Source organism: Schistocerca serialis, unplaced genomic scaffold (assembly GCF_023864345.2).
Source record: "Schistocerca serialis cubense isolate TAMUIC-IGC-003099 unplaced genomic scaffold, iqSchSeri2.2 HiC_scaffold_986, whole genome shotgun sequence".
NCBI lineage: Eukaryota > Metazoa > Arthropoda > Insecta > Orthoptera > Acrididae > Schistocerca > Schistocerca serialis.
This window is the reverse complement of record NW_026048613.1, coordinates 20,001-25,000: the sequence shown is the minus strand read 5'-3', so window position 1 is coordinate 25,000 and position 5,000 is coordinate 20,001. Positions and strand designations below refer to the sequence as shown.

At 53.4% G+C, this 5,000-nt stretch overlaps 1 non-coding gene across 1 annotated transcript in view; it reads right to left on the bottom strand.

Annotated features, from left to right (window-relative positions):
• LOC126454537 (small subunit ribosomal RNA) overlaps window positions 1-1,679 on the bottom strand; it is a 1,906-nt gene extending 227 nt beyond the window's left edge. The window contains exon 1 of the ribosomal RNA XR_007585229.1: window positions 1-1,679. This exon is cut by the window's left edge and continues 227 nt beyond it. This is a non-coding gene — a ribosomal RNA (small subunit ribosomal RNA).
• Between the last annotated feature and the right edge of the window lie 3,321 nt (window positions 1,680-5,000).

The window sequence follows — 5,000 nt, the reverse complement described above, 5'->3', positions numbered from 1 at the left end:
CCTCGTTCATGGGGAACAATTGCAAGCCCCAATCCCTAGCACGAAGGAGGTTCAGCGGGTTACCCCGACCTTTCGGCCTAGGAAGACACGCTGATTCCTTCAGTGTAGCGCGCGTGCGGCCCAGAACATCTAAGGGCATCACAGACCTGTTATTGCTCAATCTCGTGCGGCTAGAAGCCGCCTGTCCCTCTAAGAAGAAAAGTAATCGCTGACAGCACGAAGGATGTCACGCGACTAGTTAGCAGGCTAGAGTCTCGTTCGTTATCGGAATTAACCAGACAAATCGCTCCACCAACTAAGAACGGCCATGCACCACCACCCACCGAATCAAGAAAGAGCTATCAATCTGTCAATCCTTCCGGTGTCCGGGCCTGGTGAGGTTTCCCGTGTTGAGTCAAATTAAGCCGCAGGCTCCACTCCTGGTGGTGCCCTTCCGTCAATTCCTTTAAGTTTCAGCTTTGCAACCATACTTCCCCCGGAACCCAAAAGCTTTGGTTTCCCGGAGGCTGCCCGCCGAGTCATCGGAGGAACTGCGGCGGATCGCTGGCTGGCATCGTTTATGGTTAGAACTAGGGCGGTATCTGATCGCCTTCGAACCTCTAACTTTCGTTCTTGATTAATGAAAACATACTTGGCAAATGCTTTCGCTTCTGTTCGTCTTGCGACGATCCAAGAATTTCACCTCTAACGTCGCAATACGAATGCCCCCGCCTGTCCCTATTAATCATTACTCGGGTTCCGAAAACCAACAAAATAGAACCGAGGTCCTATTCCATTATTCCATGCACACAGTATTCAGGCGGGCTTGCCTGCTTTAAGCACTCTAATTTGTTCAAAGTAAACGTGCCCGGCCCACCGAGACACTCAATAAAGAGCACCCTGGTAGGATTTCAACGGGGTCCGCCTCGGGACGCACGAGCACGCACGAGGCGGTCGCACGCCTTCGGCTCGCCCCACCGGCAGGACGTCCCACGATACATGCCAGTTAAACACCGACGGGCGGTGAACCAACAGCGTGGGACACAAATCCAACTACGAGCTTTTTAACCGCAACAACTTTAATATACGCTATTGGAGCTGGAATTACCGCGGCTGCTGGCACCAGACTTGCCCTCCAATAGATACTCGTTAAAGGATTTAAAGTGTACTCATTCCGATTACGGGGCCTCGATGAGTCCCGTATCGTTATTTTTCGTCACTACCCTCCCCGTGCCGGGAGTGGGTAATTTGCGCGCCTGCTGCCTTCCTTGGATGTGGTAGCCGTTTCTCAGGCTCCCTCTCCGGAATCGAACCCTGATTCCCGTTACCCGTTACAACCATGGTAGGCGCAGAACCTACCATCGACAGTTGATAAGGCAGACATTTGAAAGATGCGTCGCCGGTACGAGGACCGTGCGATCAGCCCTAAGTTATTCAGAGTCACCAAGGCAACGGACCGGACGAGCCGACCGATTGGTTTTGATCTAATAAAAGCGTCCCTTCCATCTCTGGTCGGGACTCTGTTTGCATGTATTAGCTCTAGAATTACCACAGTTATCCAAGTAACGTGGGTACGATCTAAGGAACCATAACTGATTTAATGAGCCATTCGCGGTTTCACCTTAATGCGGCTTGTACTGAGACATGCATGGCTTAATCTTTGAGACAAGCATATGACTACTGGCAGGATCAACCAGGGAGCTGCGTCAACTAGAGCTGAGCAGCCGGCCGCCCGGGAGTGTGTCCCGGGGGCCCGCGCGAACACGCAAGCGTCCGCTCAATTATTCTGCAAACAGGAGGAGGCTGAGCTCCCCTGCACAACACACCTCGAAACCCTCTCAGGTCCGGCGGCGCGCAGCGCCGTCCTAAGTACTTGGTCGGGTTCGAGAGAGGCGCAATCGCCGGAGTTAGGCGAGTAGACGCTTTAGGTGCGACCACCCGTGCTCCCAACTGAGCTTGCCGCTGCCGACAGAGGCCCGGGAGCGTGCTGTCGTGGCATTGCCGGCGGGAGACAACACGCGCCACCTACGGTGACCGGCAGCTCCAACGCCAGCGCCACAGAAGGACAAAAGCCCTACTTGGGTGCCGAAGCGAACTCTCCCAGCACAGCGCACGCGCCAACACGTCCGCACAGCTGCGATACAAACCACCTGCGAGAACCGCTGGGGCGACCGAGCAGCAGACGGCGTCGCGGCGCCGAGCGCCGGGCGGCGGCGCATCCTCAGCGCACAAAGTCCTCAATCGGACCAGCACACTGCAGATGGCCACCGCGCTTCGCACCGGGCCCGCGAGGACCTACTTTGGCCGCAAGGCGCCGCGAGCAGGGGGGCGCCGGCGCGCAGCTGCGCCGCCTGCCGCGTCCGTCGGCCGGCGCGCCCTGCCACCGGCCGCCCCCACCAGCCGGCTGTAGCGCGTGCGCCCACGCACCGCGCTGCCAGCACGCCGGGCGGCCCCCCCCTCACCGGCCGGGGACGGTCCCACCCCAGCCACCGCCGCGTATCGCCTCACACCCAGATCCCCTTTCACGTTCGTGGGCATGGTGGGTCCCCCTTTCACGTTCGTGGGCATGGTGGGTATCCCTGAAACAACCGGTTAATAGCTCGACCGATCGTCGCCAACACTGATTCACCTCTAGCGAGAACAACCGCACCACAACGGGTTACCGGTTGTTCATTTGCGTAACGTCACCAGCAAACGTACACGTCCATCGCCATTTGCAACGAGTATTGCATGCCTGTGTCAGGTGTCACAACACACTACGTCTGCCCACATAGACGCAACAACATGTGCACGCCTAGAGAACACGTGGAAGGTAGACCCCGTACGTATGCGGTGTCCATTGCGCGAACGACTGTCAGCCCGCCTCTGCAGCATGTCGCAGATGTGGAACGCGGTGCAACATGCTATCACGGTGTGTGAGAAGAGACGACTACGTCCGAATACACGCTCCACTACATCAACAGACTGCTCATGCTGATCGCCATCCAGGGCGTCCGTTCCTCCCACACGTCTGTATGGCGTACCACACTGCAATCCAGCTCTTATAGGGAGACGACACGTAGCTGCGTGCACAATATTTGGACTGTATGGTCCGCCGTTGCTAGGCGCTGTCGTCATACGGTCACATGGGCCACGATGTATCATTCAGTACATACGGAGCAATGTGCAGTACAGTTGTGGGTTTTGCGTACATCGGCGGACAGGTGACAGGCCGTACCACAACGTAGGCTGAGTACGTCGGCATGCGAAGGCATTGAACATGCAAACTTCTCACCGACCAGCTTGCGAAGGCAGGGGGGAAGGGGGGGGGGCATGTACGTCCTGCTGCTATCCACACTACAGTGTATAGCAGGAGCATGTGGAAAGTCAGCAACACCTGCAAGGTGTTTAACATGACGCGATACACAGGGGACCGGGCAGTGCGAGTAGCGAACTATATTGCGAGGGTTGCGGTTAGGCAACACTACACTACTTTAACGGGTTGCATAACAATTACAGAGCAGGTTCAGCGACAACGTGCGTCAGGTTAAGGCGCAATATAGTTTAGGTTACGGCGCACTTTAGGTTAGGTTAAGGCACATTATAGGTTAGGTTAAGGCACAACATGGGTTACGTTAAGGCACAACATGGGTTACGTTAAGGCACAACATGGGTTAGGTTAAGGCACAACATGGGTTAGGTTAAGGCACAACATGGGTTAGGTTAAGGCACAACATGGGTTAGGTTAAGGCACAACATGGGTTAGGTTAAGGCACAACATGGGTTAGGTTAAGGCACAACATGGGTTAGGTTAAGGCACAACATGGGTTAGGTTAAGGCAGACAACATGGGTTAGGTTAAGGCACAACATGGGTTAGGTTAAGGGCACAACATGGGTTAGGTTAAGGCACAACATGGGTTAGGTTAAGGCACAACATGGGTTAGGTTAAGGCACAACATGGGTTAGGTTAAGGCACAAACATGGGTTAGGTTAAGGCACAACATGGGTTAGGTTAAGGCACAACATGGGTTAGGTTAAGGCACAACATGGGTTAGGTTAAGGCACAACATGGGTTAGGTTAAGGCACAACATGGGTTAGGTTAAGGCACAACATGGGTTAGGTTAAGGCACAACATGGGTTAGGTTAAGGCACAACATGGGTTAGGTTAAGGCACAACATGGGTTAGGTTAAGGCACAACATGGGTTAGGTTAAGGCACAACATGGGTTAGGTTAAGCACAACATGGGTTAGTTAAGGCACAACATGGGTTAGGTTAAGGCACAACATGGGTTAGGTTAAGGCACAACATGGGTTAGGTTAAGGCACAACATGGGTTAGGTTAAGGCACAACATGGGTTAGGTTAAGGCACAACATGGGTTAGGTTAAGCACAACATGGGTTAGGTTAAGGCACAACATGGGTTAGGTTAAGGCACAACATGGGGTTAGGTTAAGGCACAACATGGGTTAGGTTAAGGCACAACATGGGTTAGGTTAAGGCACACCATGGGTTAGGTTAAGGCACACCATGGGTTAGGTTAAGGCACACCAGGTTAGGTTTAAGGCACAACATGGGTTAGGTTAAGGCACAACATGGGTTAGGTTAAGGCACAACATGGGTTAGGTTAAGGCACAACATGGGTTAGGTTAAGGCACAACATGGGTTAGGTTAAGGCACAACGTAGGTAGGTTAAGGCACAACGTGGGTTAGGTTAAGGCACAACGTGGGTTAGGTTAAGGCACAACGTGGGTTAGGTTAAGGCACAACGTGGGTTAGGTTAAGGCACAACATGGGTTTGTTAAGGCACAACATGGTTTGTTAAGGCACACCATGGGTTAGGTTAGGCACAACATGGTTAGGTTAAGGCACAACATGGGTTAGGTTAAGGCACAACATGGGTTAGGTTAAGGCACAACATGGGTTAGGTTAAGGCACAACATGGGTTAGGTTAAGGCACAACATGGGTTAGGTTAAGGCACAACATGGGTTAGGTTAAGGCACAAACGTAGGTTAGTTAAGGCACAACGTGGGTTAGGTTAA